The following is an 18,195-nucleotide window of genomic DNA, read 5'->3' as shown; positions in this document are numbered from 1 at the left end:
TTGCATGTCAGGCCAGGTTTGGCACTTCATTACCTTCCCTCGGCTCCGCTGGGTCCATTCGTACAGTTGTCTCTTAAGGTTTCTGCCCCAGCATAACCGCTAACAGCATTCACCCCATCTTCTGGCTGTCAGCTGAAAGGCCACTGAGAGTTTACTTCCTGAGAGGAGAGCTGCTGAGAAGTGGATAATCCAGCCAAATAGCCAGAATCCCACATGCTTACTTTTTACAAGGGCAGGCAAGCAAATACCGAGCATGTGCCTCTAAAGTCCTTGTCTTTATGTTCTCTGCTCTGTTCTCCTCTTGAGCTGATTTTTCTCACCTACGCGGCCAGGGAACAGACCAACGGAAAGCAGAGTAGAGAATGTGAAGCTCCAAATACAGAAGTTTTGTTGGAGTGTGTGGTAATATAGCCATTCGTAAACTTTCAAAGTCAAGTTAATACATCATTCACTTGATTACTATTTAGCCAACAAACAGAGGTTTCTCAAAACATGCCAAACATGCTGTGATCTTAAGAGGAAAATAGGAAGTAAAATTATGTATTCCATATGATCTTATCTATGTAAGAAGAAAGGAAAAAAAAAACTGGAAGGAAATAAACCAAAATGTTAAGAGAGGTCATTCTGAGTTCAGAGATTATGAATAGTTTTTATTTCCTTCCTATTCCTTTTCTTTTTGTTTTTATTTAGGAAGTCTGTTATTTTGTCATGAAAAAATATGTATATATGATTTAAAAATAAGTAGTAATAGCTTCAAGATAAATAACAAATTTACTTCCACAAATACCTGAATACTTATTTTCTGATATTTTGTTAGATGCTTTTAGAATTCAGTGCCCTTCGGTAATGAAATGTATTTTATTCAGTTAGTATTTAGGTTAATGGTATCTTATTTTTGCCATTTTCCTCAGTTGATTTTCATCCCTTTGCAGACAAGAACCAACTGTTACACTTCTCTGTATCTTGAGTGCCTGGGCTGGTCCTCGTCTGGTATCAGGTTCTTACAAATATCCCAGCTTTGGAGAAGGAAGGAAGGAAGGAGTGTGATGTTCCCACCAACTTAAGATACTTAGGACAAATTCCCAACAATGACATGAAGCATTGGAATATGGCCACCTCTGTCATTACTTGGAACTCCACGGAACTGTTCCTACGTTTAGTGCCAATTACCTAAAGGTTAATGTGCTGAGCAATACCAGGAGAATTGGGGTTTTCCCAGGAAATGGTCTGTAGCCCATTATGTTCAGGATGAGAGAGTGTGATTGCTTGCTTGGGAGCCCCAGAGTGTCCTGTGATGCTTTTCTCCAAGTGGCGTCCTAGTCTGTGAGGCTTAAGGAGAGGAAATCAAAACGACTGGGAAATAAACGAAGCTGGGAAGAGTATGTACATATACTCAGTAACTATTTGCAACTCACCATGGGTGCAGTGATGAACATACCCCTGCCCTCATGGAGATTACATTCTAATAGAGAAGTTCCATTGGATCCCAGTCTGTTGGAAAGGGATACCATTGACAAGCTAGACAGTGTGAAGAGAGAGCTTTAGAGCTATGTGCTAAGTGGGAAAGACAGGAATTGGAAACGCACATCTTACTCTATTTTGTATTTGGTTTTCAGTTTAGATATGTCAACCACTGTCACCACCATCCCACACCCTACTCTCACCCATGAAAGGAAGGAAGGGAGGGAGGGAGGAAAGAGAGAGAAATTTAGAACCTGTTAACTATAAGGTTGTATGAAAAGTCATTTCATGTACCAACCAACGGTAAGAAATACATTTTTTTTCAGGCACGCGATTCTCCAAATCAGGATCCTAATCACCACCGCTATAGCTATTTTAGGAAGCATTTAGTTCTTCAGAGAGAACTCACAGCATGTATTTGCAGAGTTCCTCCACTCTGACAAAAGGCCAAATCTTGAAGGGCAAGAGGAACAATCAGCCTTATCTCCTACACTTGCACCTTGTTCCGTGTGCTCCAGAAACTGGATTTCTTGATCCACCAGGATCCTTCCCACTTCATGGCTTTTGCTGTTAATGTCCTCTGTGCCTGGAGACGGCTTCCACCACATAGGCACTGGTCTTTCCTGGACACGTTGTTCACTTTCTTGTTCAGAGATCTCCTCCTTACAGAGGCCTTCCCTGACCACGCTAGCTGAGATGTCCCAGCCACCCTATATCTTGCTTAATTTTTCTTTAGAGTACTTATTCTTTACTACAATGATAAGTATGTACTTGCTTATTTATGTTTTTCCACTAAAATGTAATTGCTGTAAGTAGAGATTTCTTGTTTGTCCTCTCCCCTTCTCTATCCCCAGAGCCTAAAAGGGTAGATGATGCAGTGGGTACTCAGTAAATATTTGTTGAATGAATAAGTGGATTTATTTAATTGAATTGAGTTTACCCAGAGATAATAATTGAAAGCTCAAGAAAATGAGATCTAACAATTGTTAAGTTACCTCTATAAATAATTAACACTATATCTTTCATTCACTGAATCATAGGCTTTAAGAATAAAATCGCCATTAATGAGCACCCCCAGAACACACAGAATTTAGCAAAGTACCAAAACATAAAAGGCTTTTTGGGCCTGTTTGCTACATTTTGGTCACATGAGATGACATAACCCACATAGGATGACATAACCTATCTCCAAACCCACTCAACTCAGACTCCGCCTATTTTGCAGGAGGCATCCCGTGGGGGAGCCAGAGATAGCATCTAGAGGCTATGTTTACCAAGGGAAGGCTCTGGACTGAAGGTCCCCTGGCTATTGTCACTCTGTTTGTTTTTCATGATTGGAATGTGTAGCACTATTTGGGGGTGGGCTAGTGTCTAAATTGAATGGGTGAGGAGAAACAGAAAGACATTCTCTTTGCCACCTTTGTAGAAAAGCAGCTGGGAATATATGTACTGAATTACCCGCAATCAATTATTGATGGCTTTGGCTGGAGTCATTTACCCTCTCTGGTTACTTTGACATATGGCCAAAAGGCAGCTGTCAGCCTGCCTTGTTCTTCAGCAGTCTCTTATCCATAGGAAAGTTCTTAGGAAAAACTCTACACACTGAACTCACCTTTAGAAGCTTCTGTGGATTTCTGCGGAACTCCGGACAACCTGATTATCCCTCGGAGGATAAGTCAATCATCGATTCATTTATTTCATTTCTTCCAGGAAAGTAAGGCTGACGTTCAGCAGTTTATAACAATATAGCTGTTATTAAAATAAATACTTGTAAAGAGCCATTATCCTGAGCCCTTACCACCAGAGTCACCTGGGTTTTCCCACAAGAACCCGTCGCTAGACCTTCCCCAAACCACCACTAAAGGGTTATTACCTCACAACAGGGAGCCTTCTGGAACAGTTCTGTGAGAAAATAGCTAAGGTCTGTTCTGAGTAGCAGTGCCCATTACCTTTCACATGAGAAATATTTGAGTATCTCCCTGCCTGACACTGTAAGTAATGAAACCTTCCTTTGAAAGTTCTATGTCCTTTACTTCATAACAATCCAAGCATAGCTTAACAGAGATGGAGCTCATGTAATCTGAAAATATTGATCTATTTTGAAACATCCTAAAGGAGAAGTCTCCCAGGATCTATTTCTGTTGCCTTGCCTTACCAAAACAAACCTCACACCCTTTGCCTAATTTGAGAGCATTTCCAAAGAAAGGACGTTCTGATTTTAACACGTACGCCCACAAGTGCACAGAGATCTCTCTCTCTGTTCCTGCACTGCCACCATGGCTGGGATAGATGAGTAAACTCTATTAGATTCCCAGGCTCCACAGTTACACTTCCAGAGTAGGTCTAAGGACTGGATCCAGCTAATAACATACACTGCAATGCTTGGCATTGCAACCTGTTCATTTTCTGCAAAAGAAGTGCGTCCTCGGTAGTTTCCACATAACGCTGTTTGAATCTCACATAACTCTGGCCACAGTTTCTGTGCTGTGATTTAGACCGTTTCTCAGAAATAAATTAATAAGATCCCCACTGTGGCGATGAGCGGCAGCTTACGGCATGCATGAGGTCCTGAGTAGTTGAAAGGTTCCTGCACAGGCATGTGAAAAACAAGATCTCAGCCCGTTAGCCGCTCGAGACCAAATGTCATTGATGTTGACGTACAGATACCCACTGACATCTTTCTTCCTCTGCATTAGAGTGTTGGGTGCTGATCTCCTCACTCATTATCCTAGGCTGACTCCAAGGGATTGTGAAGGGCCAGTGGAAGGAAAGAGGAGGGGACTTGAACTTCTGTTGTTACCATGTTAGCAATATTCATTCCTTTGGGGAGTTCCTTGGTGAGTTGCTTTGACCTCCATGGGATAAAAGTTACCCTCCCCATTACTTGACTCCTGCATTTAACCATCCCTCTAGTCTGAGTCCTGGTTCCCTCAAACTTCAAGTCCATTCTTTAGTACACAAGGGATGAGCCATTACCATCAGGTTCTTATCAGTCCTTATGCCTCTGGTTTTATTTTATAAGCAGCCTGGATCTGTAAATCAATGCATTGTATGGGCAACAAAACAAAAACAACCCCATGACGTAGAAAGCAAAAAAAAAAAAAAAGTACTTTTTCACTCAAATATATGGTTCCCCAAAGCAGTAAAGAAATTCTTTGCCTCCCTTCAATCTTCCCGGCCTTGGCAGTCTGACTTGGCTAGACAGGTGATTAAACAAGCAAGATTTTAGGGGGAAGGTCTGTCTTGGGGAAAAGAGACAAGAAGGAGGTAGGTGAAAAGCCTAGCCGGGAATTTTAGGAGAGCTCTCACTTTGGGGAAGTTATAGACCAAATGCGAAGCAAATGAAAGCCAAGTGTCAATTGGTTCAGCAAATAATTATGAAGCTGAGTGGAATTGCCACTCTGGTACCAGGTTGTCTGAGTGAGTGTAAAATCATTGTCATTAATCATTTAATATCACAATTATCGTCCATCAAATCTTCTGATATTCTCTCTATAAAGCCAAGGTGCTGAATTGTGAACTAAATAGGCACCGCCCTTGCCTCTCAATCTATTTTCATTTGAAAGAACATAAGGACAGCAGAAACTAATGGATTGAACATGAAACGTTAGCCTTATAACTCCATTAGTTTTGTACCTGAGCGGATTAAGAGAAGGTGTTCTTGAGATCACGGATCTTTTTGTTGTTGTTCATATTGATCCTTCAGCATCTAGAACAGTACCTGGCATGAAGCAGGCCCTTGGTGCCTATCTGTGGAGTGGTCAAAAGCAAGGAATAAGTACACGGGGGTACCCGTAAAGTCTGGACACAGAGGTGAATATACACGTTGTCCTCAAGAACATCTTCCTTCTGTGAAGAAGTGAAATAACATGATCTATGTTTCCGGACTTCGAGGGTACCCTGTCGTTCGTGGAGTAGCGAGTAGGAGAAGATCATGGGACTTACGTTTTGTTCAGGGTGTGGACAGAAGGAATTTAGCACCTGTTTTCCGGTTATTCAACATACACTTCAAGAAGTGATTTTTTTCAAGTTCTTTGAATAAGGCAAGAAGGCGTTAAAATGTTATCGGGGAAGATATTTGGCACAACCCAAATCGTCCACCTCTCCCTTTTGGTGTGACCGAGCCTCCCATTTACCTTTCGAGTCTTTGTTGAAATCAGTGGGTTCTGGAGTGGGAACGCTTGTGCCCCACCCCCCCAGAAATGTTTGTCACTGTCTAGAGCTGTTTTGGGTTGTCACCGCTGGAAGAGGAGAGCTGTCAACATTTAATGGGTAGAGGCCAGGGTTGTCACTAAATACCCTATAATCTCTCACAACAAAGAATCATCCGACCCCAGATGTCGGTAGGGCCGAGGCTTAGAAAACTACAGTTTCAGCGTCATTTGGGGAAGCTTTCCCTGACAGACCTCAAACTCCGCTAACTTCCTGTAATATCTGCCAGTCACTTTTTACTTGTCTTCTGTAGTCTTGAGCATAATTATAATTAAAGACATCCTATTTGTTCCTTCCATTAAAATCCAAGCCTCCCAGAAAAAAGAAACTGGATCTCTCTCATTCGCCACCGCGTCTTATCACAACACCTGGCCTATCGTATGACCTCAGTACACATGCGTTGAATGAAGAAATCAACAAATGGCTAATATTGGAGACTAAGCAAAATAGATAGCTCTGTTAAGTAGGGTTGAGGTCGTAGCAATTGTCTGAAGTTGGTCGGGTCGTCCTGGATTTCTCCTCTATTTCGCTTCAAGAAAGTGATATGCTGACAGGGGAAGGTAGAACTGTTATTCACACTCCTCTGTGTAGACACTTTTAATTGACAGACCTACTGTAGTATTTCAGCAGGTTAGTTCTTTGTCAGTAAAGGAACTGGGGCATCGACCATGACCAAAAAAAAAAAAAAAAAAAAAAAAATCTTTGGAAGTTGAATGAGGATTGATCTTGTGGCAAAGACTCTTCATTGGCACTGTACCCACTGAGGTTCATCTTCTCATTCTCTCTGGCAGCCATGTGACATGGCACTTGTCAGTGGGATAAAAAGGAGATGGGTTAAGACAGGGTTTCTGGAAGAACCTTGGCTTTCCTCACAAAAGGAAGAGGCAAAACTGGCCCCAGATGTCTTTCTCCCGATGAGAACCATCAACGAAATGCTTACCATGGCAGTAGTTATTCAGCGAGAAAAGTAACCCAGCTCTGCCTAAGCCAAGCCACAGTAGTCAGGTGCTCTCTTACCTGCAGCTGAACACAGTCTGGCCCGATGACGCGTTCTTTTGCCTCGGCAGTCTATCTTTCTCTGATCTTGTTAATGAGGCAAGAGCAGAAACAAACATGGCAGCCGTCACGGTTTAGTCTGGGCTTGAATCTCACCGTAAGCATGAAGTAAAGAAAAGAGTCTGAGGTAGCAGAAATTGTGGCATTGAAAAATTAATGGAGCAGTCCAGTGTATATTCTAGTGAGCACAGCGAAGAGGTGCCAGAGCTCATAGTTGAAGAGGGAAAGTGATCACATACTTACGAAACTTATGGCACAGAGTGTACTTGGCTGACTTCCCATGTACGTTTTGCAGACCCCCCTTTTTTTTTTTGGTTCTGAGTGGGTGACTAAATGAGAATTTCAGATGGAGGTTTGAAGGTCCTGCATGGAATGGAAGACCTTAGTGTAAAGCAGCTACCCCACAAATTTTCATGGGTCCAGGCTTCAGAGTGCTGTTTCTTTCTGCTCCTCTGTTTTTCTCCACAAGATTGTAAGAACCTTGGAGACAGGGACCATGTCTTCTTGATCTCGATTTCTCTGCTCCCGGCAGAGTGCCAGGCCTTCCGGCCATTCTCAGCCTGTACTCTTTCTGATGATCACTTAGTTTTCTTTCTTTGGTGTTCGCAGGGCATAATTCTAAAAAGAAGAGACCATGAAAGTCTGGAGGAGGAGACAGATTTCATTTTTTTTTCTCTTCTCCCTTCTAATAGCAAGCAATAGTTGCTATATTTTGTGTTTCTTTTTAAAGTTTATTGATTTAATTTGTGTGCGAGAGAGAGAGCGTGCACTGGGGAGGGACAGAGAGAGAGGGAAAGAGAGACTCCCAAGCAGGCTCTGCCCTGTCAGTGCAGAGCCGGGAACAGGACTCCATCTCACGAACCATGAGATCATGACCTGAGCCAAAATCAAGAGTTGGACGCTTAACCCACTGAGCTACCCTGGTGCCCCAGTCGTTCCTAGATTTTGAATAGAAGGTTTAGGGAAAATCCTGAAGGGGAAAAGCAATTTACTCATAAAAAAGAATATTTTGAAAAGGAAATTTTCCCCAATTCTTTTCCTCAGAACCCAGTTCTTTAAATAAATGAGTAAATACATTTTTTTTTAGTAGGAAATACTGAGTTTTACAGTTCCTGCCTTTCTTATGCCGGTGTGTGTTATGTCTTTGGTTTGCTACTATTCCAAATCCTATTTATGTAACCCCAAAAGGTTCCAAGAAAAAAAAAAAAAAAAAAAATCAGGAAATAATGATTACCTAATCGTTTGCTCACTTGTGGCAAAGTTTGGGAACTGCTGTTTTACATCATGAGGACATTAAAAGAGCATATAGAAGAAAGGCCTAAAGAGAACAGGGAAATTCACAAAATTGGAAATTCAAGCAGACAGACACAGAAGTTGGGAGACGAAGGCTTGAGTTACATGCTTGCCATAATTGTCTCTAAATATGTAGCTTAGCATAGAGACCGAAGAAAGAATGTTGGCAGAAGTTTTAAGCGAAGAGTCAAGAACCTGGCAGTATATTCCAGAAACTTCCTTGGAGTAACTTGGATCGCTCCTCTAAGTGGATTGCCTCAAGGGTAATGGGATAATAAAACCCTTCATTTCTTCTTTTACATACTCATACCTGAAATGAGTTAGAAGCTCAAACGGGGTGGGGAACTGTTGAGTTAGTGGAAGAAACAAATAACATGAGAAAGCTTGGTACTCTGTGACAAAGTGATGTTCATTAATTTTTGTCTGAGTTTCTAAAAATGTTGGGCAAGTTTTCCCATTACCAAATCAGGAACAGCTAAACTTCTGAGCAGTGTCTAGGTCAGAATGCAAGTGTTTGGGTCACTTAGCAAATAAACGAAATCACTTACAGTCTATACTATGCGTGATGACCACTGATGAGTCAGGAGTGGGCCTAGCATTCACGTGGCAGAAGGGTTGAGTTTGCTACTTGGTGGCAGATTTTAAAGTTCAAGTGAACAAACACGTGGTTTTTCCTTTTGACTGAATTTGAAAGCTCCAAGCCGGGGAACCTTAAAGCCATAAACATTTACACAGCTTGGCAAGCTCTTCGTTATGTAAATACTTGGTGAAAACAACTTTGGTCCGTAAAGTATTAATGCTATTTGGTAAAAATCAGTTTTTGTTTGGTGTGTGTTTTGAAGCTAGCGTGGCTCCTGGTTATTCTATATGACTATAAAAGCTTTCGGGAATCAAATCCTAATCCCAGCATGTTTTTCTTGTTCATTTAAACCTTTTTATATACATGTGGGAGCCAGAGAGTAAAAAGCTTTTAGGGATTAAGCTTACACTGTTTGTCATTCTCACGCACGCTCTCTGAAAAGTATTTGCCGTGTTTGTGTTTGTAAGTTAAGATACGCATTTGTGTTTTTGAAGAATTTTCTTTCTTTTCCCTTTATGCTCGTTTGATTTACAAGCGTAGACCTTCTTAAGATGGGAGGCCAGACACGATGAAGTTTGGATCGTTTGGCCTACCACCTTGTAAAAAGATCTGTGGGTGTTGATTGGCTAGGTTAGCCCAGGAGTCAAGCTTCTAAAGAGAAGAAGTGTCCTCAACCCAAAATCAATAGTAGAAATGCCCCCAGGAGCATAAAAAGCCTCAAGAAACAGACCTCGCCGGAGCTCCCTGTCTAGTGCTGTGGGAGTCAAATGTCACCTCTGGGGTATTTTTATTTTTGTTGTTTTTGTCATGAAAAAGAAGCCACTGAGGCTGCCGGGCAGAAATTCACAGTACTTTCTGCCTGGGTCCAGCAGCCATAATATTGGCCGGTTGGGTGAAACTACAAGAAATTCATCCAAGGATATTTAAACGGACTCAGGATAAACTTAATACCATTTTTTTCTTTTGGTACAGCTGCGAATGGAAGCCAATAAGCATTCGTTTCTCACAAGCTGATCACGTGTGAAATGAACTGCATCAGTTAGCTTTTGCTCTCAAAGGAACATCTCCAAAACTTTGTAGCTTAAAAAAAAAAGAAAAATCACCATTTAATGAGTTCATGATTCTAGAAGTCTACATTTGGGGCTAGGCTCTGATGAGTGGTTCTTCTGAGCTGGGTGGGCCTGACTGATCTTAGTTAGGTTTGCTTATGCATTTGTGGCCAAACTGCTGGGTTAATTGTGGACTGTCTGGTCTAGGATGGCCAAAGCTAGGACAGCAGAGGCCTCTCTCCAGGTGGTCTCTCAGCCTGATCCTTATTCGGATAAAATGTCTCTACCTTTTCCATTTATCTATAATCTGTCCATGTCTCTCAATTCTTTTTCCGATTTCCTTAAATCTGTGTCATATTAGAACATCCCCAAGGGCAACATCCTCTAGCCTGGTTGCCCAATTTTTCTTGCGACAGGTCGTGAAGAGAAAGGCAACATTTCTTCTGATTTATTTTTAATAACTGTTAGGGTTATTTGTGGGCTGTTTTGTTTGTGTGTGTTTCTGTCACCAGCCCCAAATGCTTTCCGGAAGGAGCCACAATGCAAACAACACTAATCAGTTAGATGGTCAGATGATTAAAAATTGAGGGCTCAGTGAATTCACCTTATTATTGAATTTATTGCATTTTATTTCTACTTCCCGTTCCCTGGATGTCTCAGAGAAGCTCACCAGTTCCCGACAACACTGCCTTTAGAAACATCAACCCACGGCTAGCATGGGGCACCTCTTATAAACTCTGCAACCACTGCAGAATGTGCCTTAGCTGTTCCTCACCAACTAATCAGGAAGCTTGAAGTGACTGATTGCAGGCTCCATCAACACAGGATGTTTTGACAAAGCTGTTTGGACAAGGCTGTTTGAGGCCCCCTACGGGGCCTGCTGGCATTTGGGAGGGGACGCGGCCTAAGGCTAAGGGTGGAGGTTTGAAAGCAGTCACTCACCTCTCCTCAAACAATCAATATTCAGATGCTTGCGGAGCACCTACCCGGGAGGAGTCATTGGTGAGCAAAATGGATGCCGGGCTCTGCCCTGGTGCGGCTGGAGTCACGTTGGTGAGAGAATGGTTCACTAGCAATCTTCCAAAGAGGAATAAGCGGAAACAATTGTTGTGAAGAGAAAGCTTTGGGGATGCACGGTTTGAGGACGGGGAAGAATGTTGAATATTGTGGCTGTTGAGAAGGAAAGAGCAAGATTGACCAGGAAGATATACCAGATTACCAGATGGCGAAAGGGACACCTTGCAGCTACCGTGCTATTTTGCCCCCGGAGGGCTTGGCTGCTCGGGTGCAGAGCATGGGAAATTAGTGGGATATGTCCATGGCCAGATTCACGCTCCCTCATCTGACGAATTTACCAAGGCACAAGGGAGTTGAAGGCGTAGGCAGAAAAGTTCTGAAATGACGAAACATGGAATATAAGCTGAATAATGTAAGTGAAAAATGATGAGATGTTCCCCCCAGCCTCTAAGGGCAGCTTGACCAACTATCTTAAGCCTGTGAGGAGGTAAAGAGTTGGCTGGAGTAACCGTCCCATCTAAAGGCAGTCATTGCCACTCACCTGAGAGTGATATTTGGTGGTATCCTAAAAAAAATTATCGATGATAGGTAACAAAGATGATTGTCTATAGACATACTTAGAATAAAGCTTAATTTATGGACGTGTGTCCATTTGCTGCCTGCAAGACGCGTGGCAAACTCGATTAATAGCACTGGTGATGTTGTAAGAGACTCCTCTCAGGAAAGATCTGCCTCCTTTGGCCTTTCTGTCAACTAGTCTATGAGGACACTACTGGCCCTATCTTCCCAGAATCTGTGCGGGTCCTCTGATTAATACAATTTTCATGGGATTCATGGGGTGAAAGACCACTTTTAGGCTGTCACCTTATAACAACAGGGGGTGGGGTCCAACGGGTATTCCAGAGGTTAAATCTTCCTAGATTAAAAAAAAAAAAAAATGTCAATGTTTATTAACTTTTGAGAGGGAGAAAGACAGAGTGCCAGTGGATAAGGGGCAGAGAGAGAGAGAGGGAGACACAGAATCTGAAGCAGGCTCCAGACTCCAAGCTGTAAGAATAGAGCCCAAAGTGGGGCTTGAACTCATGGACTGCGAGATCATGACCTGAGCTGAAATCGGACGCTTATCCAACTGAACCACCCAGGTGCCCCTCTTTGCAGATTTTTTTTTAATGCTCATTTATTTGTTTTGAGAGAGAGAGAGAAAGAAAGAGAAAGAATATGCATGGGAGGGGCAGAAAGAGCGGGAGAGAGAGAATCTAGGAGCTTGATCTCACTACCCTTGAGATCCTGACCTGAGCCAAAATCAAGAGTCAGACTGAACCTCCCAGGTGCCCCTAGATTTTATTTTAATGGAGACATAATTAGCATATAACATTATATTAGTTTCAGGTACAATATGACAATTCAATTTATGTTTATAATGGAAAAATCATTGCTACAATTAGTCTAGTTACCGTTGATCACCACACATAGTTAAAATTTTTTTCTTGCGGTGAGAACTTCTAAGATCTACTCTGTTAGCAACTTTCAAATATACAATAGAGTATTATTAACTATAGTCACCATGCTGTGCATTGCATTCCCAGGAATTATTTATCTTATAACTGGGAGTTGGTACCTTTAAAAAAATTTTTTTTAATGTTTATTTTAATTTTGAGAGAGAAAGAGTGTGAATGGGGCGGGGGGGGGGGGGTGTGGTGGGGGGGGCAGGGGGAGAGAGAGAAGGAGACACAGAATCTGAAGCAGGCTCCAGGCACTGAGCTGTCAGCACAGAGCCTGACTCAGGGCTCGAACTCACAAACCATGAAATCATGACCTGAACCAAAGTGGGATGCTTACCCAACTATGCCACCCAGGCACCCCTGGAGTTTGTAGCTTTTAACTACTCTCACCCACTTTGCTCACCCCCTCCTTCTGCCTCTGGCAACTACCAGTGTGTTATCTATATGTGTGAGTTTGGTTTTTATTTAAGACTCCATATGCAAGTGAGATCACAGAGTATTTATCTCTCTCTAACTTACTGCATTCAGCATAACGTCTTCAAGGTTCATTGCCCTTGGACTTTTTGAGAAATGTATATAACTTCTCGGATCCTCCGTTTCCGCATCTGTCAAATAGGGATGATCAAGTCCTGATGTGAGATAGATAAAAGCTATACCAAGTCTTATTTATAAAATGCCTTGAATCTTAACTATTTCTATGTAGCAATTTCTGCTAATTTTATGGCATTGATTCTGCCAAACTTAACCATCTTTAATATTTCATATTTGTGTACCACATACGGGTACCTGTGTGTCACATTCTGAAATAGTTTCTGATTATTCTAGTAGATAGCTTCCCTTTACCCTAGGATAAAAAATGTAACTTAGCTGTAGAATCTCCAGAACTGATTGTGCACATCTGTCTGTATGCTACCAAGAAATATAATGTCAAAGAGCACAACAGAGTATATTAGTATACCCTATCAGTGAAAGATACTTGAGACTGAGTCCCCAAAATATGTACAGGTCTATACAAATATTAATATATTTTTATATTATCAAGTCATACAATAATGTATAGATTAAAGGATGATTTAAGGTAAAGTGTATAATAGTTTAAATAGTTTAAATTTCATAAAATTGAAATTTTGGTACTCAAATATTATTTTCAATAAAACTTACGGTGGGGACAATGTCAGAGCTTATAAAAGTGTGAGCAGATTGTAAAACTGTCAACTCTGCCCATTTTTTTTTTATTTGCTTCAGCCTGCAAGTCTCTTTGCAGGAATCCTTTCAGCCACATGGCCATTTGAGACAGGTTAGTGAAATTAAGATTAGGTAATATAATTTGTAAGTCCACCAAGGGGCATCAGTAAAGAGTGGTACTTTAAAATAAGCTGAAATCAAATGAACAAGCAGGGATAATAATCTTAAATCCTTTGGGTTGTGGAAATTTCTTATCACCTATGATATAAGACTTGGGGGTTAAATGAGAACAGAAGAGCCAATAACATTTATTTACTTATTTCTTTAAGTTTATTTATTTATTTTGAGAGACAGAGAGCAAGCGAGTGAGCTCACACACAAGCAGGGAGGGGCAGAGAGAGGGAGAGACAGAATCCCAAGCAGGCTCTGCACTGTCAGCACAGAAGCCTGATGCGGGGCTTGAACTCATAAACTGTGAGATCATGACCTGACCTGAGTTCAAAAGCCGACTGCTTAACGAACTGAGCCACCCAGATGCCCCCAACCGCATTTAAATGTTAGTAACGCTTAATGTTATTCCTTTTTAAATTCCAAATCAATATACATAGAAGTTCTAATTTTTTCTTTCTTGATTTCAGTGTATCAGTGGTTCCCAAACTCAAGTGTGCATCAAAATCAACTTGGAAGGCTTGTTAAGATATAGATTGCAGGGCCCCACTCCCAGAGTTTCAGATTCATTTGAATTGGGGTAAGGCCCAAGAATTTGTGATTCTAACAAATTGCCAGATAATGCTGATGCCACAGGTATTAGGGCCATACTTTGAGAACCTCTGTAACAGAACACCTTGAAGACCCGTGGGCTGTATCCTGTCCCAGCCTTTGATATACATAATGTCCTAAACTTCTGTACCACACCCTGCGTATCATCCTTTGCCCTTCCCCCACAATGGGGGGCGGAAAGAGCCCAGGGGACAGGGGAAGGATGGTGTGCCCTCTCTGTGAATGCAGCTGACAGTTTGCACTACCTGGTGAATTCATGGCCTCAGCATGTTTCCCTAGGGTGAATTAATTGCTTTGCTTTTCCTTTTCCTTTGCATAAAGCCAGGCAGATTTGTCCCCTGTTTGGACAAGACCTTGTTGCCAGCACTTTCCGAGGATGGCCAGAAAGTGGCTGCTGTATGAGGTTGATAGTGTTGTCAGGAATTCCAGGGCGGGGTATTGTCACTTGAGTTGGGAAATGCTAACTGAGGTCAATTCTAGTTCAGTTTCCTACCTACAGAGTTATGGCAGGACGTAAGTTTGGCCCGCGTGAGATGAATAGGTCAGCAGAAACGTATTCTTGTCTTCCTAATAGCCGACAACTCTATTTTTAAGCCTTAAGTCAGAACATATTTTTTCCCCTCTTTGAGATCCAGCAATTCATGTCCTCAAATGAGATGTTTTAAAATCAAAGGCATAGACAACAAAACCAAGAAAAATCTAAATCAAAAGAAATTTTTTTTCAAGTAAACATTGTGTATAAAAAGTTATTAAGTGTAATCCTTGAAATGGGAAGTCATTGTTTTGGTTAATTATTGCTGAATAACAAAACTAAACCACCCCCCCCCCCCAATTTAGAGGCTCGAACCATCAACCGTTTTATTAGTTGGCTCATAGTTCTGTGTGTTGTGCAGTGCTCAGTAGAATAGCTGGTCTCTGCTCCACTTGGGGTCACCTAGGGTGGCTTGACTGGGACATGACCATCCATTTCCAAGTCAGCTTCTCTCACCTCTCTTGACTAGTTGATGTCAGGACTGTTGGCTGGGGCCCAGATTTTCCTCTTCGTGGTCTCACCAAGCGGTTAGGCTGGCCTTCTGACAGCATGGTCCTCTCAGAGCAGTAGGGCTTTATATGCGGCCCAGTGTGCAAAAAAGCGGAAACCACCAGACCTTCCTTAGGATTAACCTGGCAGCTGGCACCGCATTGCTTCCATTACATTCTGGTGGTTAAAGGAGTCACAGAGCCAACACAAACTCAAGCGGACAGTCTACATGGGGCATAAGCACCAGGAAGCATGGGTTATTGGAGCCACCAAGGTGACAGTCTACCACACTCACAGTGACTGGATTTTCTACTCCGTTTGGCTTGAGAACTCTTTGCATTCCACACCACATATAGGCTGTTCAGCGTAAACCAGAACAGAGCATCAATCTCACGGTGGACATTGGTGCCTCCCAAAGAGAGAAGTGGCTTTGGCTCCATCTGCCAGATATCTTTCAAAGCATAAGGATGTATATCTGCTGAACAGGCATCTCTGTTTAACTTCCTGCCAAAACATCCTTCTAGTGCCTTCTAGTGCCAAAACACCCTTACTTACCCTGTTGTCTATTTTTTCTTCATAGCACTCACCACGGACCTAATACTTTATCAAGTTGTTGTTTGCCTAGTTATTGTCTGTCTCCTCCTATATAACATTAATGGAATGTAAAACTCTTTCATGGGGGGGGGGGGGGAACCCAGCATCCACAACATTGCCTGACACATAGAAGGCGCTGCAAAAATTATTTATTGAATGAATGAATGAATGAGTGAGTGAGTGGATGAATGAATATAGAAACGTGGTATTTGAGAATATGTCTACGAGGCAGAAATGAAAACGCCATAGGAAGCTGTTCTAAACCAGAGGATCCAGCTAGGGTTTGTGTCCCCTCTACAGGGCTTGGGCTGCGCACCTCCTTGCTGTGTATGGTGTGCATCCTCTGCCAGTTCCCATGGTGTCATTGTTTAGAGGTGTCAGTGGACATCAATCATGGGTTTAGAGGGTTTTCTATGGAGCCTACAGCTCCTTTATTTGGCCAATTAGGCTTTGTGCTCCTGTTTCCAAATACAGAGGTGGGAGAAACATGAACCTTGCTTTATCTAATGCCTTAGTTTTAAGGACTGGCTGCTGGTGCAATGCTATATCATTTCCAATTAAACCTTGGATATCCTCACGCTTGCTAAAACTGGTTAGTGAGCATTAGCTATTCATTCCTAAAAAGAGGCTTAAGCAGATAGTTTTTCATTATGTTCTGCCTTTCACTGGGATACAGGGAGGGATTCTCTTTCTTCCTCTCTCTCTCTTTTCCGCTTTCTACCAATCTATATATTTTTCTTTCTTTGTCTGTTTTCTTTTTCCCCTTGAAAAGTTGGTGTTATCGGTTAGAATCCTTGTTTGCGCTCATTCCCCTGTCCATTTGCTCTTTTGATTGTTTATCGATCACAGAAAAACGAATCAGATTTCCTTAATGAATTTTATGTGCTTGCATCTGATTTGGTTACAAGTCACCTGTGCCTGTCATTTGTGGGGACTCTCATTGGAGCGCCCAGTCTGTTTCTTACCCTTTAAGGAGTCTATCAGAAACCTGTTCATGTTGGCTGGGTACCAGTGGTCCTCAGTGCTGTGGTTTTCAACCTTTTTACCAGCCCAGGAGCATTTGTAAAGCGTGTTCCAAAGAAGCTAAGAAATTGCTTTGAAAAAGCATTTTCGCTGTTGCCCTTGGAGTGCGTCCTGCTCATTTTCCTCCTGGTCTTTTTGTTTTCCCTTGTTCCACCCCCCACCACATCCCCATTCCCCGGCTCTGCCTGTAACTGCTAGAGTACGTCAGCTCATTTCGCGGGAGCCTCAGCCCTGTAAGGTTGCAAAAGGAGGGCATCTGGCTAAGGTTGTTTCTCAAAAGCACTATTGTGAGTGTTGTTTCTGATTACGTTAACCTTAACCAAATTCTTCAAACATGCTATAGCGGCCCATCAGAGTTTTCTGGCATTTCAGACTCTAGGCCTACAGTTGCTCAAACACAATGGTGTGTTTTAAGTTCAAATAAGAGACCATACGTGTCCTGTGGAGTTTGCACCCTTTATGAAAACACCACTCCATGCCACTTACCCAGACCCGGCTTGAAGTTTGCAAATCTGGAATTGTGCATTGCAGCGGTGCAGTTGAGCTCCTGAAAGCAAATCCAGGCAAGGCCGCAGACATGGTGGGACCTCAGCAAAAGAGAGAACGTGAACCCCGGCTCCTTTCGAATCCTCCTGGCTTCCTCTGTCTGCCCATCTGAATATCCATCTTTTCTGCTATGAACGTCTCCTTAGGCTCTCTGAAAGTAGGAGAGGATAACCTGCTGGATTCTCTTGGGTTTGGCAACAGCCTTGAAACTCTGATAACTAAAGTCTACCTGAAGCTAGGGTAAAACCGCTTAGTTATCTTCTCTACTTTGGCAAGCAAGTCTGCCTTAGGCATTGCTCACTCTGATTTTTGGAGGTCCCAGTTTTTAAGGAACTTAATGCCTTCCTTCATTGTCTTTTATCTTTTTTCTCCTTCAAGCTGGTTTCCAGTTCAGTAACAATTAGCCTATTGATCATTTCTCTCAAAACCTGGCCATTTAATGTTCAGCAGGACAAAATTACCGGGCAGTTCTAAATAGGACTCAGTGCAACTTTCTAAACCCTCACCCTCCATGATTTTCTGCATCCGTTTCAGGAGTATATACAAACCACTCATGACTTTCCACCTCCCTGTTGGACAGTGTGTGTTCTGGGGGGAGCACCAGACTGGGAGCTGAAAAGTCCTGAATTCAACACATGGATCTGCAGTGTGTAAACTGGGCTACCTTCAGATATTCACTCATACTCTTTAAGACTGAGCTTTTCTCGGGGCGCCTGGGTGGCTCAGCTGGTTAAGCCTCTGACTTCAGCTTAGGTCATGATCTCACGGTTTGTGAGTTCGAGCCCTGCATCGGGCTCTGTGCTGACAACGTGGAGCCTGGAACCTGCTTCAGATTCTGTGTCTACCTCTATCCCTGACCCTCCCCCGCTCGCGCTC

At 42.5% G+C, this 18,195-nt stretch overlaps 1 protein-coding gene across 6 annotated transcripts in view; it reads left to right on the top strand.

Annotated features, from left to right (window-relative positions):
* RARB (retinoic acid receptor beta) overlaps window positions 1-18,195 on the top strand; it is a 771,689-nt gene that overhangs the window by 515,432 nt on the left and 238,062 nt on the right. The gene's annotated exons all lie outside the window — the stretch shown is intronic.

This window comes from Herpailurus yagouaroundi, unplaced genomic scaffold (genome assembly GCF_014898765.1).
Source record: "Herpailurus yagouaroundi ecotype Mexico unplaced genomic scaffold, PumYag 159, whole genome shotgun sequence".
In the NCBI taxonomy this organism is placed as follows: Eukaryota; Metazoa; Chordata; class Mammalia; order Carnivora; family Felidae; genus Herpailurus; species Herpailurus yagouaroundi.
The sequence above is the reverse complement of the archived record's forward strand: the minus strand, read 5'-3'. Positions and strand labels throughout refer to the sequence as shown.